The sequence below is a fragment of the Sturnira hondurensis genome, unplaced genomic scaffold, assembly GCF_014824575.4.
Source record: "Sturnira hondurensis isolate 20B ecotype Veracruz unplaced genomic scaffold, ASM1482457v3 Scaffold0012467, whole genome shotgun sequence".
Taxonomy (NCBI): domain Eukaryota; kingdom Metazoa; phylum Chordata; class Mammalia; order Chiroptera; family Phyllostomidae; genus Sturnira; species Sturnira hondurensis.
Genome location: NW_028085098.1, coordinates 263,923 through 287,585, shown reverse-complemented (window position 1 = coordinate 287,585; position 23,663 = coordinate 263,923). Strand labels below are relative to the sequence as shown.

General features: G+C 42.3%; 1 protein-coding gene and 1 pseudogene across 2 annotated transcripts in view; both read left to right on the top strand.

The window, feature by feature from the left end:
• POLA1 (DNA polymerase alpha 1, catalytic subunit) overlaps positions 1-23,663 on the top strand; it is a 300,925-nt gene that overhangs the window by 271,565 nt on the left and 5,697 nt on the right. The gene's annotated exons all lie outside the window — the stretch shown is intronic.
• Positions 11,960-12,309, top strand: LOC118997063 (60S ribosomal protein L37a-like; annotated as a pseudogene).

Here is a 23,663-nt window from a genome sequence, read left to right as displayed (position 1 = left end):
ATCATCTAGTTCTTGGCAAGTCAGGAGGCCAGGTTCACTGGCTGAGTTTGCAAGTTTAACTCTGTTGTAGAAGTTAGTGCACTGACTTTCACAATTTGGGGGGAAAAGAAAGGTGAGCCGTCAGCCAAACATCTTCATTAAAAATAGCAAGAAGACTGGTTCCAGGGAAGTTTTCTTTTTCCCTTGTGTGTTTTTGCAACTTTTAAAATAGTTTCCAAAGTTAAATCTGGAAGTCTCTCTTTAAGAGTGCCTGGCATGTAGGAGAAACAGAGGTATCAGAAAATAGTCCCCTTTCCTCAATATCCTCACCTGTAGGTGACAGTTCAAATTAGAAAAGCTTCTGAAGCTATCTCACGTAGCTTCTAAGATGGCAAAAGCCCAATATTTGGTAATGTCTAGCTGACATCTGTCTTCACAATTTAAGTAATGTTCTACAATACACAAGGTCTGTCCGGAAGATATCCAGCCATGTAATATGAAAAATAGAGGCATTTATTGAAGAAGATGCAAGAAAGAGTGTACATGGGACAATGACACATCAGTCCCCTTCCTTCAAAGTAGGCACCTTGGGACCTCACACAGTTTCCCCAATCACCATCAGCTGCCCCATCGTATTTTCCTATGTCTCATTGAGGGTCTGAAATCTCTTCCCTTTCAAAGGTGATTTTAGTTTGGGGAGAAGCCAGAAGTTGCAGGGCACCAAATCTGGGCTGTAGGGGGGCTGAGTCACCTGGGTGATTTGATGTTTTGCCAAAAAACTTGTCAAGAGATGTGATGCGTGAGCCGGTGAGTTGTCATGTTAAAGCTGCCAGTCACCAGTTGCCCATAGCTGTGGCCTTCCGAATCATCCAAATAGTTTCCACAGAGGAATGTTTAAGCTTCATGCAAAACTTGATGCCCATTCGTGACTCTGCTCATTTTGAATGCGATGGCCGCACAGTACAGATGCTCACTCAGTGGCGTCGACTGCCCCCACTGACTAGTGCAGCGAAGTCGTCATTGTTCATGCAAGCACATCCCAGTCTACTCTCCTTGGCTGCCAGTACATCAATGTCATGCAAACCACTCTTGTGGTATTGACAGTAGCTGGACTTTTTCCAGATAGGCCTCGTATTATTGTATTTATTCCACGTATTTATTTATAGTTCTCACTTGTAAAACTAGTAACTCTACTCGAACCATAGGATTTTATCTTTCTTCAAGTTTTCAAAAACATTTCAGTTTGACTAACTGGACTTTAAACCTTGAGTACTAACCTTGCCTAATATTAAAATAGAGCTTCTGCCCTGGCTCTTGTAGCTCAGTGGATTGAGCACAGGCTAAGAACCAAAGGGCCACTAGTTCAATTCCCAGTCAGGGCACATGCCTGGGTTGCAGGATAGGTCCCCAGTGGGGGCCATTTGAGAGGCAACCACACACTGATGTTTCTCTCCCTCTCTTTGTCCCTCCCTTCCCCTCTCTCTAAAAATAAATAAAATCTTTTAAAAAGGAAAATAAAATGTAGCTTCTTTGCAGTGCCACTTAATGGAAAATCTCTTTACATTCCTCAGCAAACAGCCGCCCTACGGTATATCTCCATGTTCTATGGGGCGGGGAGGGCGGGTCAGAAAAATGCCACTGTCACCCCCGCCATCCGAAAGCAAGTTTATTGGAGAACTCCAAGTGGGCTTTCTCACCCTCCTCTCCAGTCTGTTGTACTTTTTCACCCTCCAGCTTATCAAGTCCTTTAAGATTATGAAGAATGCTTTATGTCAAAAAAAAAAAGCCACTTGGATGGTTTGGACATCAGTGTTACAGAATACATTTTAACAACACAGCAATAATCAGAGCGAATGTAAGAGCAGCGAGATAACATGGCAAAGTGTGACAGCAATCATTTCTTCACTCCTGCCCCATTTTTCCGAAGCAGATACACTTAGCGTGCTCCTCAGTGGTAGTGTGTGTAAAGGATAGTCTCTAAAAAAGAGATTGGCAGCTTTAATTTGTTTGATATGTGCAATCATAGTCCGTGTTAAATTCAAAATGCTTGTCCAATCAAGGATTCAATATAGAAAAGAGGCAGTAACAAGCATGCAGCATGCTGTAATAAAGAAATCTGTTGATTGAAAACAGTTTGTATATTTTGGAAATGATAGGGAATGTAATTGGTAAGAAAGAAAAGGATAGGGCTTCATAAATAATGGGAAATAGAGCATATTTTTTAGTGATAATACTAACTTGATTTAATAACATTTTGCTGTTGCATTTTCATGGGCCAGAACATGAGAAAGGTGGGTCCTTTCTTTTTATTCTAAATGTCACCATTAATGGAGCGACCTCTTTTATTTTTGTTTTCATGAAGAGCAGCTTTAATAGGTTGAATTCAAGGCAGCAGTGGGTGATGTGCTCTGATTCTTTCAGAAGTTTCAGCGAATATCTTTCTTTTGTTTTTTCATCTAAGAAGATGAGTAGATATGCATTTAATTTTTTTTGAGTTACAAGTGCCAAATGAGTGTATTTTTGTGGGAGAAGATCCAAAGACTAGAGAAGTGTATATCCCCTACCTGCTCCCACTTTCTTCCCTTGGCTTACCACAGTGGTTTAGGGGGCATCCTTCCATCATTTTTTTGCATATATATCTGGATGGAAATTCATACATAAATCATTGGAGGGGCAGCGGCATTAAGAAATTGAATTTTGCAGCCCTGGCTTGTGTAGCTCAGTGGATTGAGCGCTGGCCTGTGAACCAAAGGGTCACTGGTTCAATTCCCAGTGTAGGACACATGCCTGGGTTGTGGGCCAGGTCCCTAGTAGGGGGTGCATGAGAGGCAACCACACACTGATGTTTCTCTTTCTCTCTCTCCCTCTCCCTTCCTCTCTCTCTAAAAAATATAAATAAAAATGAAAGAAATTGGATTTTGCTATTCATGTCATTCTCTAGCTTACTTTCTGCACAAATATAAATATATAAAGTCACACCCTGGAAGGCTGATATTAGAAACTCTGTATAAGAAATGTGTTGGTGATGTGGACACCGGCGGCTCTGCCTTGGGTGGTTTGGCAAGGACCCTCTTCACCAAGCTCTGCCCCAGTTGGCCAGTGTCCAGCATTTTTCTCTCTGAAGAATAAAGTCTTCAACAACTTCAGCTTCAACTTCAAGCAAATACCTGTCTCTCGTTACATTTATTTTTCTCCTGTTTTTTTAGTTCCTTTCCCCATTACTCCAAAATTCTGCATTTAGACTTAGCACTAGTAATTTCATTTAATCTAAAAATCCTAAATAAATAAATAAATAATAAAAATCCAACCAGTCCGAAAGTTCTAACTAGGAATTTCCTTTGTATTATTACATTGGTGGGTATTCATACTCATGGCATACTCTGACTCATAGAAGAGACTACATAGAACATAATTTTGCCATTAACATGCTGTTCTACTAAGAGTTTAAAAAGTGGCCAACAGTCCTTTGTTACCTCTTTTCATTAATCATCATGTTGAGGTAACCAAATACCTGGTTCCTTGCATCCATTCTAAACAAGCCGGATTTTACTAAATAAAGAAAGAAATTACTAGCAAAAGTACCACATTTGAGCATATTATTGAATTATTTGCTATAAGAAGAATCCATTTTCTTAGTGAGTGTGTTCCGGGTGAGCTGCATTTCTCCTTGTCCAAGCGTCTAGCAGTGTGGCACTTGGATTCTAAGTTCCCCGAACTTCCCCTGCAGTTCATTGCCATTCAGCGTGTAGTGAATGTCTGTCTGCCAGGCTGTCGTTGTTCGAAGAGACAAATGAGATAGTATCTTTGTTCTCTAAGAATCTATAATTGAACGGTAGAGAGGGAGCCTGCGTAGAAGAGTGCTTCTTTCCCTTTTTTAAAAATACTAAATATGTATGTATGTGTTTTCCAATTACAATTGACATTCAATATTAGTTTCAGGTGTACGGCATAGTGGTTAGACATTTATATAACTTGAATGCTTTGCCTCCCTCCTTCCCCAATAAGTCTAGTACCCCCTGGCACCATACATAGTTATTACAATATTGTATTTCCAATGCTATACTTTATATCCCTGTGATTATTCTATAATTAGGAATCTGTACTTCTCAATCCCTTCACCTTTTTCACCCAGCCCTCCAACCCCCATTCCATCTGGTAACCATCAGTCTGTTCACTGTATCTATGAAATCTCTTTCTGTTTTGTTTGTTCATTTATATTGTTCTTTGGATTGCACATGTAAGTAAAATCATATGGCATTTGTCTTCCTCTCTCTGACTTATTTTACTTAGCATAATACCCTCTAGGTCCATCTATGCTGTTGCAACGGTAAGATTTCATTCTTTTTTGTGGCCACGTAGTATTCCATTGTGTATATGTACCACAGTTTTTTATCCACTCGTCTATTGATGGACCCTTTTCAGAGCAGAGATGTCATAAATTCAGTGTTTGAACAATTCTTTCCTAGGTTCACATTCTCTTGAGTAGCTCACTGTTCATCATTGCTCAGGTTCTCTTCTTTTCCATTAAATTCCCACCCACCCAAGTGATTGGGTATTTAATTTTTTTTAATATTTTATTTATTTATCTTTGGAGGGGAAGGGAAGGAGAGAGGGAGAGAAACATCAATGTATGGTTGCCTTTCGTGCGTCCCCTGCTGGGAGTTGGCCTGCAGGGAACTGGCCTGCAACCCAGGCATGTGCCCTGACTGGGAATCGAACCGCGATCGTCTGGGTATTTAATTCGCAGGGTATTTAATTTTTTTTAAAGTCACTTAACAATCAAATGACGGGAAAAATTCTCACCCTGAGGAGGAGTCCTGATATTTATCAGTGCTGTGAAGAGTGAGCCTGTCTAACTAACATAGGGGTGGTTATCCTGTGCGAGTGTACTTTGGACAGTGGTTCCGATATGGGGTAGTTTTGTCCCCTCGGGAGACATTTGACAAAATCTGGATATTTGCTACTGCACCCAGTGAGTGGAGACTAGGGATGCTGGTGAGCATCCTATAGTGCGCCCAGCACAGCCCCACCACACAGACTTACCAGGCCGCAGTGTCAGTAGGTTAAGAAACCGTAGCTTCGGGCTAGTGAGCTGGCTATGGGAATATGAGCTGGTTAGGAAGGGTTGGGCCACTGACCTAAATGCTGAGGAAACCCTACCAGTGGTGTCCAACCTTTTGGCATCTCTGGGCCACACTGGAAGAAGAGTTGTCTTAGGCCACACATTAAATACACAAACACTAATGAAAACTGATGAGCTAAAAGAAAAAAAAGGTTTTAAGGTAAATTGACAATTTCATGTTAGGCCGCATTCATAGCTATCCTCTGGTGCCTGCGGGCCTCAAGTTAGACCACCCTGCACCTAAACAGTATTTTGTCAAGTCAAAGGCCACTAGGAGAAGTAAATGTAGTGGTGGTTTTCTGGGCACAAGGAAAGTGGGCCTCAGTCTTTGGGTGGCTAGTTTTGTAAGAAGGCAGCTGTGTTGCCTGGCTGTGGAACAGTGGTATATACACTTTTGGTCTGGGGACTCTTTTACATGCCTAAAAAAGTATTGAAGGACCAGCCCTGGCTGGTATAGCTCTGGACTGAGCGTGGGCCTGTGAACCAAAGGGTCACCGGTTTAATCTCAAGTCAGGGAGGGAGAAAGAGAGGAAAGGAAACATCAGTGTTTGAGAGAAACATCTATTGATGGCCCTTCACATACCCCCAACTGGGGACCGGGCCTACAACCCAAGCATGTGCCCTGACTGGGGACTGAACCGGCGACCTTTCAGTTCACAGACCAGCCCTCAATCCACTGAGCCACACCAACCGGGGGCTGTTCGTAAATATTCTGATAAACATATTTCTGTGTAATTGCTTTCCTTTATAATCCTAGGTGTTTCATTTATTTTATTTATTTTTTAAAGATTTTATTTATTTACACTTAGAGAGAGGGGAAGGGAAGGAGAGAGAGGCAGGGAGAAACATCCATGTGTGGTTGCCTCTCACACACCCCCTCCTGGGGACCTGGCCCGCAGCCCAGGCATGTGCCCTCAGTGGGAATCGAACCAGCAACCCTTTGATTTGCAGGTCCGTGCTCAATCCACTGAGCTATACCAGCCAGGACGTGTTTTATTTTACGTATTTATAAACATTCTAAGGAGGTGTCAGTGGTGTGGCTTTAGTGAACTGCCTGCCAAACAGGTCATTGGTATAAGAATCCTTAAGAAGCTCTACCCTAGAAAGTTACAGAAAAGCATCGCTAGGCCATTTTGGAGAAAGGATCCGAACCAAAATCAAGTCAAAATCAGGAAGTGCTTTAAGAAATCAAGTGCCGGTGCCGCTGTTATCACTCTGTTTCTTGCTCACCTCTGTGCGCAGCTGCAACTTCAGATCCTCACAATAAACAGTGTTCATAATAAATACTCAAGGTTTCAGGAAAGAGTTCAGCACCCGTGAAGTATGTTTTAGGAAGGTTTCCTATTAAACGTCGCGTAATTCATGGAATAACCTCCAGCCTTCTCTGCAGATTCAGTTACCCGAAGACTTTCACAGAGCCAAGGTTTTCCTGCCCCTTGTTACAAGTTGGCAAAGCTTTCCAAATTGTCTGAGTAGTACCAAAAGTTCAGTATGGCTGCTTATAGAGAGCAGTCCCTTTCCCATTCCCCAGACCTCAAAACAACTGCTTGTAACTCATTCTGCTGTTCTTCCTAGTATCTACCTCCTAATCTCTAAGTGACGTGCGCAGAGTGCATTATCCAGTCATTTCCTGCAGTGGACGATGAGGATCTGGCACCCTGCTGCCACCCCCACCACACATGTGCACCTCTCCCGCCTCCTCTCACCCCCGTCATGCTCATAAGGCACGTATAGCACGATTCTGGCAGGTCAGTAGTCAGTATTTATATATACATACCAGCCTCGCTGCTGGTTATCTACACCTGCACTTAGTCCAGTTCAAACAGATTTGGTATTTGGGCTGATGGATCTCGTGGCCTGATGCACAGCTGTTCTCCTGGAGATCGCCTCTTACCCTCATCTGGCTATTGCCCTCACATGTCACTCACTTCCGACTCCTTCTGTCCTCGATTCGATATCTTTGTTTACCCTTCCTCTTTAGGGGAGAGGTAGGGTGCCTCTTCCAGAAGCTTCCATAGCACATAAAGTTTTCGAGACCTTGCTTTCCTTAAAATGTCCTTAATGCACCCCCATACTTAATCGTAGTGACAGAATTATAAGCTGGAACTTGGTGTCCTTCACAATTTTGGAAACATTGTTCTACTGCCTTTTTTGGGAAACATTTGTGATACCCAAGCCTTTCTATATGTGACCTTCTTGAATTGCTTGTTCCTTTTTAGAAAGGCATAGGATTGCCTTTGCACCCAATCACGGATGCCTTCACGATGGTGTGTTGGTCTGGGCACAGTTTTCTTTTTTAAGACTTTATTTCTTTATTTTTAGAGAGAGGAGGAGGGAAGGAGAAAGAGAGGGAGGGAAACATCCATGTGTGGTTGCCTCTCACGTACCCCCTACTGGGGACCTGGCCTGCAACCCAGGCATGTGCCCTGACTGGGAATCGAACCAGCAACTCTTTGGTTTGCAGGCTGGTGCCCAATCCACTGAGCCACACTAGCCAGGGCTGAGTGCAGTTTTCATTCATAGTGTTGACCATTTGGTGGAGAGTTTGGGGGAATTTTCTTGAATTTATTCTTTCTTTACCTCCTCTTCATTCCCAGTTAAAATTTTTTCTGTTATTATGCTTTTAATTTCTAAGACCCTTTTCTAATTCCTGGAGTGTTATTTCAGGGATGCAATCTGTCAGTTACTTGAGGTATTTTCTCATGAGGCTGGTCAGATTCCGCACAAAAGACTTTTCTAATCTCCTCCCTGGGGTTGGGGGTGGGATCCACCTGGCTGCCAGTATCTGGCGGGGAAGGGAACTCGAGGTCTCAACATGAGAATGCAGGGTGTGCACCTCATTTCAGGGATGTGCACCAGAGAATAAGCCTTCCTCCAGAGTGGAGATAGGTAGGGGTCTGGGGTCTGTTCCTGAAACATAGTTCAACCATCTTCTAAGGCCTCCCTTTGCCTGTTCTTCCAGAGATACCTTGAGGCACTGATGCATGAACCCTTGGGAGTTCTGTGGGGTAAACCAGGTTCCTTTTCAGCCCTGCCCACTGCCAGCTTAGAATCCAGCTTCCTAAGATCTGTTACATAAATTACCTCTTGTCCTCTGCTTTCTAGGTTTTTTAAAAATATATTTTATTGATTATGCCATTACAGTTGTCTCATTTCTCCCCCATTCATTCCCTTCCACCCTGCACACCCCCTCCCCTACCATTCCCCCTCCCTTTAGTTCATGTCCATGTGCCACAAGTCCTTTAGATTCTGTATCTCCCCTACTATTCTTGCCCTCCCCCCTATTTTCTACCTACCATCTATGCTACTTATTCTCTGTACCTTCTCCCCACCTTCTCCTCCTCCCACTCCCCTATTGCTAACCCTCCATGTGACCTCCATTTCTGTGGTTCTACTCCTGATCTAGCTGTCCTTTTATTTTGTTTTTGTTTTAGGTGTGGTTGTTAATAACTGTGAGTTTGCTGTCCTTTCACTGTTTATATTTTTAATCTTCTTTTTCTTATATAAGTCCCTTTAACATTTCATATAATAAGGGCTTGGTGATGAGGAACTCCTTGAATTTGACCTTATCTGAGAAGCACTTTATTTGCCCTTCCATTCTAAATGAAAGCTTTGCTGGATAGAGCAACCTTGGCTATAGGTCTTTGGATTTCATGACTTGGAATACTTCTTTCCAGCCCCTTCTTGCCTGTAAGGTCTCTTTTGAGAAATCCACTGACAGTCTGATGGGAACTCCTTTGGAGGTGACTGTCCCCTTATCTCTTGCTGCTTCTAGGATTCTCTCCTTCATTTTCATCTTGGCTAGTGTAATTATGATGTGCCTTGGTGTGTTCCTTCTTGGGTCCAACTTCTTTGGGACTCTCTGAGCTTCCTGGACTTCCTAGAAGTCTATTTCCTTTGCCAGATTGGGGAAGTTCTCCTTTATTATTTGTTCAGATAAGTTTTCCACTTGTGGCTGTTCCTCTTCCCCTTCTGGTACCCCTATAATTCTGATGTTGGAATGTTTAAAGATGTCCTGGAGGTTCCTAAGCCTCTCCTAATTTTTTTCAATTCTTGTTTCTTCATTGTTTTCTGTTTGGTCATTTTTTTCTTCCTTCTGGTCCACTCCATTGATTTGAATCCCAGTTTCCTTCCCATCACTATTGGTTTCCTGTGCATTTCCCTCATTTCACTTAGTTTATCCTTCATTTGTTCCTCTAATTTGTGACTAAAATCAACCAGTTTTGTGAGCATCCTGATCACCAGTATTTTGAACTGTGCATCAATAGGTTCGCTATCTCTTGGTCACTTAGAAGTATTGGCTCTGGGGCTTTGATTTGTTCTTGTGTTTGAGCCATAGTGTTTTGGTCTGTTCACGCCTGTTACATATGAGGGGCAGAGCCTTAGGTGTTCACCAGGGTGGAGCGACCCAATCACTGGGTTGTGATGCTGTATGTGGGGGCGGGGTCAAAGAGGGGCAATGGCATTTCTTCTGCTCTCTCGGATTTGGGTCCCCTCTGCTGCTTCCCGCAAGCAAATTGGGCCCTTCTTTAAAAAAAAAAAAAGATTTTATTTATTTATCTTTAGAGGGGAAGGGAAGGAGAGAGAAGGAGAGAAATATCAATGCATGGTTGCTTCTCGTGAGTCCCCCACTGGGAACTGGCCTGCAACCCATGTGCCCTGACTGGGAATCGAACCACGATTGTGTGGTTTGCAGGCCCGAGCTCAATCCACTGAGCTACACCAGCCAGGGCAAAATTGGGCCCTTCTGGTGCTGGTTCCAAGATGTGTGGGCCTGTGCACCCTCCAGGACCCTGTGGGTCTCTCCAGCAAACTCTCTGTGAACCTGGGAGTTTCTCCCGGCACCTTGACCATGAAAGTTTCTTCAATTGGTGCTTTTCGGCTTTAATTCCCATCGCTGGGGCCCTAGGTTGCGTGGTCTATCTCACTGCTCGCTCCTCTGCCTGGTTTGTCTGCACAAATGTGTGACCTCAGTCAGCCAGCTGCCTTGCACCCTCACTGGGTCCACCTGTTGCCACCCCACACCTGGGATCCACCAACCGCCGCTTGCGCTCCTGGGTCGGTCCGGCCACCTTTTTCTGTGCGAACCTGCTCCACCAGCTCCTGACTCCATCCCTCTTACCGGTCTGGCTGAATGATTCATTGTTGTTGTTGTCGGACTTTCGTACAGTTCAATTTTCTGTGTTTTGGTAGCGTTTTTGTTACTAAAACTTTGTTGTCTTTAAACTTGGTTGTGCGAGGAAGCACAGTGTTTCCACCTACACCTCCATCTTGGCCCTATATGCTTTCTAGGTTTTGCCTTTGGTGTTCCCACTCCTATTACCCTCTTCCTTGAAGTTTATTATTTCTTTTAAGAAATCCTTTACTATAATTTCAGTGGAGATTTAGGAGCTTACAGAGCTAAATATATATATGTTTAGTGTGCCATCTTGAACCAGAAGTTTGAGGGTTTGCACTGTAGACTTATTCGTGCATTTTTTAATTTTGTCCAAATGTATGTCCTAGGAATTCAAAAAATATGTATTTGTAAGGAAAACTTCCTTCTTTTTTCTTTATTAATATTAAGGAAGAGCCCTGGCCTGGTCAGTCGGTTGACTAGAGTATTGTCCCGATATACCAAGGTTATAGTTTCAATCCCTGGTCAGAGCAAGTCTCAACCAATGAATATATAAGTGGAACAACAAATTGATGTTTCTCTCTCTTGCTCTCTCTCCTTTCCTCCCTCCCTCTATAATCAACTAAACATTAATAAAGAAATGTCCACTTAAATGTGCACTACTATTTGTACCATCATGAAATCCAAAAGCTTTAAAATACTGAATACAGGAGATTTGCAGTGGTCTATTAGCTCATCTTCCACCTAAGTCAAATGGTAGAAAATAGAGGGTTTTTTTGTTTGCTTGTTTGTTTGGTTGGTCGTTGTTGTTGTTTTTACTTTTTTGGGTAGATTGTAGATAAGCCCCACAATTCGAACTATCCAATAGTACTAAGTCTGTGAATAGTAATAATAATAGTTAACATTTACTGATCACTAAGTGCCAGGCACTACTGTGAGCATGTTCCGTCTTTTATTTTGTTCCCACCACCGCATTATGAACTAGGTACTATTATTACCCCTACATACAGATGAGGAAATGGTGGTACACAGAGGTCAAGAAACCTGTTCAGGGTAACAAACCAAGTTGATGGCACAATGAGTATTCAAACCCCAAACAGTCTACCTCTAGAGCACATTTTAAATTTAACTGCTACGTGCACAATGATAATGGTTTATAAATTGTGTGAATATCTAAAAGTGATGTCCTCAACTTCATTGTACATGGCCCAGAACTTCTTCAGTGGACCAGTTGTCATAACTTCACCAAGTTAGCTCCCTTTTCTGCATAAAACTTGACAAACTATCATTAGACTAAGGAGGAAAGTTGTTTTTGTAAGATTTTGTTTACTTATTTTTAGGGAGGGAGGGAGGGAGGGAGAAAGAGGAAGAAAAACATCAATGTGTGGTTGGTTGCCTCTTGAGTGCCCCCCACTGGGGACCTGGCCCACAACCCAGGCATGTGGCCTGACTGGGGATCGAACTAGCGGCCCTTTGCTTCGCTGGCCCAGGCTCAATCCACGGAGCCACACCAGCCAAATTTTTTTAACTGTTTGTCTCAAATTTTCATTAACAGAGAACTGGTTGGTATTAAGATAATAGAATAAAACTTGATTTTCATTGCATAAAAAGAATGTAAATTGGCCACTTACCCTAAAGTAGTATGAGAGAATCCAAGTGATAAAACATGTCAATATTTCTCTTCTTCTCTTTATTAGTAATTGAGGGCTACTTTAAAATCATAAAAAGATTATATAAGAGCTTTAGAGCTCTTGGGATCCGACCTCCTTTGCAGCAAAATGGCTCAACGCACCAAGAAAGTCGGAATCGTCGGTAAATACGGCACCCGTTATGGTGCCTGCCCCAGGAAAATGACGAAGAAAATTGACATCAGCCAGTACACCAAATACACTTGCTTCTTCTGTGGCAAAACCAGTGAAGGGGTGAGCAGTGGGCATCTGGCTCTGTGGCTCCTGCATGCAAATGGACCTACACAGCACCACTTGTATGTCACAGTCAAGCCTGCCATCAGAAGACTGAAGCCATCTAAAGACCAGTAGAGGCTCCACAATTTGAAACATTGCTAGTCTGTAATAAATGGGTTAATTTATGTAACAAAAAAAGACCTTTAGGGGAATTTAGATATTCTTTGCTAAACAGGAATGTTCATTTTTATGAAACTGACATCACTGTTAAACCATCTGTACTTCGGGTTACAATTTGACCTATTCTAATGCTGACTGAGTCATACCAGGTCACTGAAACCGAAAATAAGTGTGTTCTAAGCATTGGGTGGCCATTACCTATTTAGAGCCAAGATCCACTTAAGACACATTGCCTTGCTTTCGACATCACTGAGGTGGCCCATGCATCCATCATTGGTGTGCCCATATTCTCATTAGCTCTCCACACAGGAAAGGGTGCCAGCAAGATGTACAGTAAATTCAGTGCCATCTCTCTGGCCAAGAGTTAAGACTAGTGTTCTATGTGTCAGCCCATGCATTGCTAACATTTTTTTCACACTGATGTATTTTGTGATTTGATTTGACCCCCGGTTCATCTGAAACCAGGCAGTTACACTTATAATAATAAGGGTTCTGCTGTCCAGTTTGTCTCCATCCAGAGAAATGCCAGAAAATGAGTATTTTGCATTTGAAGGAAACATGGAAAATCCAAGTGGAAACACCGGAAGAATGCTTTCACTTACATCCAAGGGGCATCTGCGGCTCTCAGCAGTGGGTCCTCAGAGCACGGATTCCAAGTTAGACAGAGTGATGCCGCTGCTGTGTTTAAGTGGAAATGTCACCCTAGCATGTACAGTAAAATGTACCGATTCAGGTTAGATTACAAGGGGAATTTGGCCCCTTGAGTTGGGGACCGGGGAGTGACCTGCAAAATCCATGCACTGTGGAAGATTTTAGACCCTCTATTTTCCCCTCTCTCCCCCATATAAGATGGCCATTTTCCTTTAGGAATTTGGGTTTCTCTGTGTGTGCATGATTAACAGGGAGATGGCAATCTCTTGAGAGTCACAAATTCAAATCATGTTATGGTAAGTGTGCGTGCCTTTTCAACTATATGTTTCTCTTTGCAGAACTAAGTCAGGAAAATCATTGAGGTGAAGACTATGCATTTTGATGTTAACAGATTCCACTCTTACAGATAGACAACCAGTTAACAACTTGAAATGAGGCGGTGATGGCTTTCAAAATGTAATAATGTTTGAGGTAACCTCAAGTTTCCCTCTGAACTTTGGCCATGTTGTGGAAAAGCTGAGAGGAGGAGCACAGCTCTGTCAGGCACAGAATTACACACAAGGGGAAAAATTAATCTAAATACTGAGGGAGAAGCCTGTGTTCTCTTGCATGATATTTAGCAGCAAGAGCAAGGAGAGGGATGTTTCTTTCTTTGTGTAATGTGCAGTAGTTACAATAAACACAAGATTTCCAAATCTCAGAGGACTCTCTTGACAGTTGCTTGATAACAGCTTTTTTCATTCCATAGTTTTGACAGTTTGTGTGTGTTGCCATATCTAGTGTAAACTAAAACATCACTGTCATTCTGTTTTTCTTTTGTATGTGGCTTCTTTTTTTTTTCATCTCTAAGATAATGAAAAAGATGGGCTTTTCACTTGTAGATTAGAGTAAGGCGAGTTGTGTGTGGAGATTAGCATGTGTTTATGAGTTTTGAAAGATCCAAGTTGACAGCAGAACACTGCTTTAAATAATTTTTTTCTCCAGATTGCTTCAGAAAAAGTGTAAGTGGGATATATAAGTTTTCTCTTAAGCTTTTGATAAATAGCGAGCCTTAGGCATCTGTGTGGGTACCTATATTATTTATCTGTGGTAATTGAAGATGAAGGAGTACAATAAACACCTCTAGCGCTCCTGGCTGTGCAGCCTTTGAGAAATGGAAAGCGAGCTTTTCCTTGGCAGCTACCAGGGTCTTTCCCTGTTCCATCTCGGTGCTTTTTAGTTTGCCCCCAAGTGTGCTTCTTGTCACCTGATGGATCCCCCGTCCTGCCCGATTCTGCCAAGTTCAGAGCTAAATGAAGTCATCGGTCTGATTTAGAAACAACAGGGTTTCCTTATCTGGGTTTACTTATCTGGTCTTTGTTGTCCTGGAGCAACTTGAGAAACTGGTTTGTGTTGCTACCATTTGCATGGCTTGGGGGGGGGGGATATGGGGAGGGGAGGGGCGCACACATCCGGGTCCTAGCAGTCTTTACTTACCAGATGCAAATTCTGGATTCCCCCAATTCAGGAAGAAGGCCCCTTCCTGAGGGACCGGCTCCTCTCCACCCCTGATAACCTTTGATTTTAGAGACCTCGGTGAGGTTATTTTGCCATCAAACCAAATGTGCTGTAGTGTAGCAAAGCTCCCAGTGCCGTCATCTGGCATGTTACCGACAAATTCCAATTATTTTTCTACTTCGAGCTATTGTTAAACACTACAAGCTAGCTGACAGTAAAATTATAAATACAGGTGTTGTCACACTACACTATAATCAGAATTTTAATTTGAATTTTCGTTTGTAAAGCTTTTTTTTTTCCCATGGGAAAATGGGAATAGAATTAGTTTTATTGACAGTAAAAAGACATTTTGAAAGCTTCCTAAATCATTACCTGTATTTAGCAGGAGGAAAAATTGTACATGTCCATGTAAAAAGAAGAGTTTTATTATCACATATTTACTCATTATATTTGGTGGTAAATAAAACCGGGAAGACATGTTTGACAAATGATTGACAGAACTCGCTAGGTTTTTGCTTCCTCAGAACAATAGACAGACATAAATATATATTTTGCTTTTGTTTTGTTCTGCTATTACTAATACAGACCTGTAGACAAAATCTTCTTCTAACAAATTAAGTACAGCCTGTTGGAGTCTGCAGGCAATGCTAAACTTTTTATTAGGCAATTTTCTCTTCTTACCCAGATTCATCATCTGTGGCGTTCTTTTTTTCCCCTCTTTGCGTGGTGGTTGGAGTGGGTTCCCCCTTCTCAAGTCCCCTTTTTTTTTCTCTCTCTCTCTCTCAAGGCATTTAGTGTCGTGTCTGCCAGATTTCAGTGATGAGCAGCGAATTGCTTTTAAAGTGGGCATTATGCCAGTTCAGCAGCACAATGGAAAACCAATCTTCCACCGCTCTACTTTTGATGCTGTTATTGTAGCATTTTAGATAACTGCTGCCACAAAAAAAAAGAAAAAAAAAAAGATGTGCTCAATTGCTACCAGTTAGTCAAGTTAAATCCAGAGTAGCATTAAAATTACTCTGAAAACTGTTTGTCAGAGGTCAGGTGCCGTCTGTGGCTGCTGCACATGGGATAGATGTTCAGCTCTGGTGGGGTTTTTTTTCCCTTTATTATTACTGTCACTGACCAGCTCTCTAAATAGCCTTTCACTACCTGTTTACTTATTGTCTAAACCTCCCTGTTGAAAAATGTGTCAAACAGAAATGTTGAAAAGTTTCTTTAAAGTGCTGGAAATAGCAGGAGAGTGAGTTGTTCAGGGTGCTAGAGTTTGTACAATGTGAAAGCAAAAAAAAAAAAAGTGGGGGGAGAGCAAGAACATAATTCTCTGGTTTCTATAGCAAGATTACTGTTTTCTTCTTTTTATCTTCACTTCTCAACTGCTGGGTTCACCGTTCTACTTTTTTTTAATAGCACAAATGGAATTTATCCTCTCTCCATCTCGAGTCCCTTCCCCCCGCCACTGGCTTTTCTTGTGAATGAAAGGGACTCCTACTATGACTGTAGGACAGATGGCAGTTGTATGTGTTGTATTTGATGTATTTTGGAGTGAGCCGCATTTTTAAATTCAAGGCCAACAGATATGCTATTTTGAGGTCAGTAGTAACACTATACTTCAAGCCTGCTCCATTTCCTCAGAATTTTCAGCTTTAAAAATTACATAAATAACCCACAATCTGTGCTCAAAATAATTGAATTGTGATCTATTAGATGCATTGCAGTAATAATAAAAACCACTCAGATTTCTGGACTGCCTTTTTTCTAAAGAATGTTTATCTTTCATGGATTTTTCTCCTTATATTGACCATATCTATTCTATCATCAGACTCCAAGCCTTATAAAGGCAGGCATTTTGGTGTGTCTTGTTCATTCCTGTATCCCCAGAACTTAGAACAGTATCTGGCACCTAGTAGGCACTCAGTAAATATTTGTTGAGCGAGTTAATAATAAATGCTTCTCCTGTGGGTTCACCGAATCGTAGCGGTTATTTGCCCATGCGGCATATGGCCATTTGGTGGTAGAGATGAGGATTGATTGATTAGTGCCCCACCAGTCAGTATTTATTAACTACAGAGTTCTCAGCCTTATGGTTTTCCAGAGTTCTTTCCCAGGTATCATATTGGTTTCCCGAGCTTATATTCAAGCCCATTTCAGAGCCATATTTTCTTTCGGTTTCTAAAGCATGTATGGAGAGGCTCTGATAATGATACAGTCAATATTCATAAACAGCCCACTCCCGAATGCCGTCTAGATGAATCTGTTGCATGCTGTCCAGTGTGAGTGTGTAAGTGGTCTTGTCTTAAAATGGAAAGGAGACTGCCTGCGTGGTGGGGTACATACATGATAGCAGTTAGAGCTTCCTCAGCACCATTTGCTTTTCCTGTGGAATTGTGGTTTAGACATTCTGTGATTCTGTCTTATCTTCTACTACCTGCCTCCCCCCACCCGCAACTCCCTGCTTCCATCTGCAGTGTGAAGGAAATGAGGGCCGGGAGGCTGCTTAACAAGGTCAGAGGCTTCCGAGAATTCAGTGACTTAATCAAGAACTGTACCACGTAAAAAGCACACCACTTTCCCTTTTAATCATTGAGTTGTAAATGTGACATAGCTTTAAATGGATAGCAACAATTTGCAAATCAATAAGACCCGTTTTGCAATTACCTTTGGACTCAGCATTAGAAAATATACATTGAGGATTATGATAGTAAAAATACAGAACGTTCTTTCTTGGTAGCTATGTGTGCATATTAAACTTAGAGATATAGAGGTGGTGAGTTTTCCTACCTACTAACAGATTCTCTCAAAAGAATACCTTGATAGAGGCCATTTTTTAAAAGTACCGGACAAAAACAGTTTCCTTAAGGTTTTTTTTTTTAAGATTTTATTTATTTACCTTTAAAGGGGAAGGGGAGAGGGAGAGAAACATCAATGTATGGTTGCCTTTTGTGCGTCCCCTGCTGGGAGTTGGCCTGCAGGGAACTGGCCTGCAACCCAGGCATGTGCCCTGACTGGGAATCGAACCGCGATCCTCTGGTTCGCAGGCCTGTGCTCAATCCACTGAGCTACACCAGCCAGGGCCTCAGTTTCCTTAAGTTTTACCACAAGAGTTTTATGCACTTATTTGAGAAGAATCTAAAATGTTCAATGGAATATTTCCCAGTGTGCCTGTGCCATCTTTTCCTCTCCAATATCATTTGTCTTTCATCCAAAAAGAGCCAGAGCAAGAAATGAAATAAGGATTCAGGTTTTTATTGGGACACATTTGAACACGTATGTTTTGCCTTACAGGCCCGAGAATCAACGTTTGACACAGGGGAGAAAATGAAAATGTGCATTCTAGCATCCTCGGTCAACATTGGCTAAAATTCAAAAGACTTTCAGCTGTCCGGGCCAAAGATGGAAAATCTTATAAAAGTGCCGAAGAGGACTTGTGCATTTTTTTTTAAAGATTTTATTTATTTATCTTTAGAGAGGGAGAGGAGAGAAGGGGAGAAATATCAATGTATGGTTGCCTCTCGTGAGTCCCCTGCTGGGACCTGGCCTGCAACCCAGGCATGTGCCCTGACTGGGAATCGAACCTCCATTGTGTGGTTCGCAGGCCCGCACTCAATCCACTGAGCTACACCAGCCAGGGCTAGGACTTGTGCATTTTTAAAGCTAAATTGTGCAGGCTGGGGAGTAGGAGAACAAGAGTTTCTCTGGGTGTCCCTCTCCACAGTCAGGGTGTCCAACCTGCAGCCCAACACAAAATCTTAGATTTACTTAAAACATGATGAGATGTTTTTTGTGATCACATGTCACAATGTATTGAATATGTGGCCCAAGACAACTCTTCTTCTTCCTATGTGGCCCGGAGACGCCAGAAGGTTGGACACCCCTGGAGAAAAGACATATGGTCTTGCAAAAAGCCTTCTGGTTCTGCTTCATCTTGGTTATAGCATCTCTTGTGTTTAACTGATGGGATTGTTGTTAGGCTGAAATAATAGAACGTGTATGTGCTTACCCCTCTTTATATCAGGAATTGGCAGGTATTTTTTTTTCCTCTCTAAAGGGTCAGATACTGCCCTTGCTCGTGTGGCTGAGTAGATTTGAGCACTGGCCTGCAAACCAAAGAGTCACTGGTTTGATTCCCAGTCAGGGCACATGCCTGGGTTGCAGGCCAGGTTCCCCCGCCACTTGGGGGCATGTGAGAGGCAACTACACATGGATGTTTCTCTCCCTCTGCTTCTCCCTCCCTTTCCCTCTCTCTAACAATAAATAAATAAAATCTTTTTTTTTTTAGAAAACTTTAAAAGGTCACATAGTAAATATTTTCAGCTTTGAGAACCAGACCGTCTCCAATACAGATATTCACCTTCATAATTGGGACTGACCGCAGACAATAGAGAAACAAGTGGGCATGGCTGTGTTCCAATAAAACAAGTGGCAACCTGGAGCTGGCCTTCAGGCCATAGTTTTCTAACCCTTGCTGTAATAATGAAAGGTGTAAAAATACCGCCAACTATTTCTTCACTACTTCCTAGTAAATAACCCCCCATTTGGCAGTCAGCCAGTATGATCAGTGCTTGGCCATGCTTGTAAGGAAGGAACCTAAAGGGGCCATCTGTTTCGACAGAAAGCCTTCTTCAGTAGTGTTTAGGTCAGCCTTTCCAAATACTTGCTCAATTTTATAGAGGGAATTTAAATTCCACTCAGCTTGTATTTATTAGTGGCTTAGCTTAGGCTGCCTTGTCTCTCAGAAGCCTCCAGCTTTTCTGTAAGAACGTGCTCCTTCCATGGGACAGTCTGTTCCCCTCGAGCCTTGCTGTTAGTTACAGTGGAGAAGGGGGAGTCAGTATTAAAACAGCTAACTAGGGTGGGGTGCTGCCACTTGTTACCTCCCCTGGACAACCCTGGAGTCTTTGGTCAAGTAGGAGAGTTCGCAAAGAGGGACACTGGCCATTTTGATGATCAATCAGTTAAGGTTTCAAGATATATGGTCAATTCTGATGAGAATCTGACTTAAGAGCATCACTGATATCTCCTGGAAAGGAATACACCACGAACTTCATGTTTCCAAGAGACAAAATCACATTGGCTTAATGGAAGACCTCATCCCAGAGAGAGTGCAGCATATCAGTTCATAGAATTCAAGAAGGTAAAGGTTGCTAAGCCTGATATCCTGAAAACACTGGTATTTCGGACTCCATGGTTGGTTTTCTAAGTGGCTGGATTGCTTAATATTTAGTTTGTATCTGATGAGTCAGAAATCCAAAACCATATCCATTTTCCATAAACATTAATTCCAGAGCAGCCAAAAAATGTACCTGGTACAGAATTGGCCTTCATATATTCTCCTTGAGTAATGAGTTTGCTGGTGAGCTGTCATTTAAAAATAGACCTTTGACTTTCTTTTTCTGGTTTCTCTCAGATTTTTTAAGGACTCAGGTCTTTCCCCATCTCTTAGGCATCCCACATCGAGTCAGTGAGCTTTTTGTAATATATATATACACAAACAAGTTGGCAAATATAGTATTTATATCGTAAATATATAAATATTATATTTATATATTTATATTTATATATAGTATTTACTATATAAATACTATATTTACCAACTTGTTTGGTAAATATTGCTTTACAAAACCTGTTTTCCTGTGTTCCAGCCATTTGTCCTGAGTGGTGGCCCTCCCTGATAGGCAGTTTCTAAGATGTCCACCTATGGCCCAACCATAGTTCCAACCATTCACATAGATCTGAGGTCTCCCTTTCCCAGTGGCACAGGCTGTGAGAACAGGAGGCTGATGAGAAAGGAAGACAACCACAGGATTAAGTAGCAACCACAGGAAGGCCCATGTTCTTTTTTTTTGCCTGTGTCCTCTAGAGGACAAGAGCTTTGCTGGTGACACAGCCTTTGGCCCAGACTGGGGTGTGGTTATGCAGATTTGCTATGCCCTAAGGGCTATGTCTTCTCCCACTTTTGAAAAATGACCATAAACACTAGACCATAGCTTTTACCCCCTATCTGTTGCCATCGTTGTCAATAATTATCATTTGTTGAGCATTAACTTGATCCCAGACACTGCCTGGGCACACTAACCCTTCAACCTACTCGTTCATTAAAAAGTGAAGGACAATAGCTCTGGCCAGTGTGGCTCAGTTGGTTGGGCACCGTCCCAGTCTGGGCACGTGCCTGGGTTGTGGGTTCGGTCCCAAGGTTGGGGCACGTATGGAAGGCAACCAATCAGTGTTCCTCACATGGATGTTTCTCTTCCTGTCTCTCTCCCTCCCTTCCCCTCTCTCTAAAATAAATTTTAAAAAGCGAAGGAAAATAAGCACAGGCCTGACATTCAGAGATAAGAGCCCAGAAAATGAGTCCAGAATTTCTAATTCTGAAGCCAATACCACCTTCCCATCTATAGTGACTGCTCTTAATGCAGACACACCTGTCTTAATGCAGAGACACCTCCCCTGTCTGCTCTCCGCCCCCCCCCCCCCCCCCCCCCCCCCCCCCCCCCCCCCCCCCCCCCCCCNCCCCCCCCCCCCCCCCCCGCCCAGTGTGTTGGCCCACACCCACACCCTGCTAACTGTCCAGGGTAAATGATTTCCAGATCCCATGGGTAGTGCATGTCACCAAGTAGCATATTAGTCAGTCTGGATTTTTTAATGCATCTAGGTTTAGACACTGTGTAAGTGGAGATTAAGATAATTAAACATCAAGATTAGAAATGGTATGTGAACAGTAAAGCAATTGTGTATACTTCTTGGATATTTTTGACAGACACAAACCTTTGAACAACTAGAGTTTTTCTCTTTTAAAGAGTATTTATTCTTAGTGAGAGGGAAAGGGAGGGAGAAAGACAGGGAGAGAAACATTTGATGTGAGAGAAACATCAATGTGCGGTTGCCTCTCACACATTCCCAACCAGGGACCTGGCCCACAACCCAGGCATGTGCTCAGACCAGGAATCAAAATGGCGACCTTTGGGACGATGCCCAACCAACTGAACTACACTGGTCAGGGCTGAACAGCTGGAGTCTTTGGGGTGAATGGTATTGATGGGAAATGTTATTTTGACGCTGTAAGGCTGTGACATCATTGAAATTGGACATACCTGTAAGTTTTATAGTTCTGGTTCTTGTTGGGGGAGGTGTAAACTTATCAGAATCTGGGAATGTTTTAAAAGCATGCATACAGGCCTGTCCAGTGTGGCTCGTTAGGTTGGGTGTCGTGCCACAAAGGGAAAGGTCACAGGTTCCATCCCCGGTCAGTGCACACCTGAGTTGTAGGTTCAGTCCCTTGTCAGGGTGCACACCAGAGGCAACCGGCCAATGTTTCTCTCTTTTATCAGTGTCTCTCTCTCTCTCTCTCTTTCTCTTTCTCCCCCTCCTCCCCCTCTCTAAAAATAAATAAAATCTTTTAAAAAGTAAATAAAAATAAAAAGCAAGCAAACACACACATTTCTCCCCCCTCCCCTTTTCACCACAAAAACCTATGAGAATGGAGTTGAGTGGTGAAAATCAAATGGCTATTTTGAAAACCAAACTTCCCAGGTGATTCTACTTTCCCACCTGCCAACCCCTGCTTTGAGCCCTGCTTGCCCTGGGGTCAGTCTTCCTGGTTCTTGTCTGTCACTGAACATTGATCAGACATTCAGATATTTAGAATATTTCCATTTTCTCATGACTTCATGGGTATTATAAAATAGCGCTCACATCAAATTCCACTGTGCTTGCTATCTATCCAATTGACTTTGATTAAATTACACGCTTGTGGAATGGAGTGCAATGAAGGATGTTGGCAAATTGCAGCTGTAGCCATCCCAGGGGCCTGGGGGGAAAGTGACATGTTTTCTACTGGGGCAGTAACGTACAACCCTAGGCCTTTGGTAGAGTTTATCCTTCATAAAACTTAGTTTCACATTGGAATCTGCTTGAAAGTCAATGTTCTGTTGCTACTTTTCTGTGCAGGTGCAATATCATAGAACCATTTGGAAAATAAACTTTTGCTCGATGCATCCAGAACTGAGCTCTGGTAAAGTGTACAGTACTCTCGTATGCCACAGTAATGACCCTTTTTAAACATTAAGGTAGTTTTTAAAAAATTGCAATAAAGTCATTGTAATCAGATACGTGTAAAATACAATCTGTGTACCTGATTGCAGGTAACAGAGTTAAATGTGCCAGCAATTTCAAACACAGCTTGATATTTCCTATAATAAAATATAATGCAAAAAATTAAATATCCAATATCAATGGATCCTAAATGGTTTTGATATTTCTTTTTGTCCTTTCCCATGAAGAGTAATTTATTTCCCTTTTTAAAGTGTGGGCAGAATGATTACTAGCGCACTGTAATGTAATTGTGTTGCATTGATAAAATAAAAATTGTCCTTTATCTGTGTCCTGATAATGTTCAATTTACAGGCTGGCTTCTCTGCCACCTCTTCAGTGCTTTGAGTATTCCACTTCTCCTCCCTTCCTGCTCTGAGAGCGCACAGAACTGTTTGAAATCCACTGGTACAATTGTCAAATCAATTATTCATTCTCTGCAATTATGCTCGCACAAAGAACATTTTGCTGGTCTGAATGATGATTAAATTAACAGCTATTCCAGCTGCCTGATAACATCTAATAGAATATTCATAAGCCCAAAATGGAATGAATTATCTCCATTAACTTCATCATGCTCACTTAATTACATGCTTGTTATTGTATTTACACCTTGTTAGATACCGCTGAAGCTGATCCAGTGGCTGGCCGGGAATTGGAAGCGTCTGTCATGGGGCAGTTGGAGCGCGTTTTGTAGGAAATGCTATTTATTTTAAATGCTCCACCTGCTGGGAGCCGAGGTTAGTCAGCAGCACTGAGATGAATTGGGAAACGGGGTGTAAAAAGAAATAATGTGCTTCTGACAGGCTCCGTGGCTTTTAAGTTGCTCTCATTCAGCCACTTCACAAAAAATTATTTTATTCCATCTCTCAGTGATGATGACATGATTGCTTTTGGGTAATCATTTACCATTCTGATTTTATTTTTTGAAGTAAATTGTCTGAAGTAATAGGTTCTTGGAATTACAGCGTGCCTTGCTTTTTTCTTAGAACTTTATTTAAGCTTGTCTTCCAGCATTTAACCCAAGTCCCCTCTTTCGTTTGATCTTCTAACTTTATTTATACAACAGTGCTTAATGATCCTGCACAATGTGTTTTTTCCCCTCTCTGCACCCCCCCCCCAAATT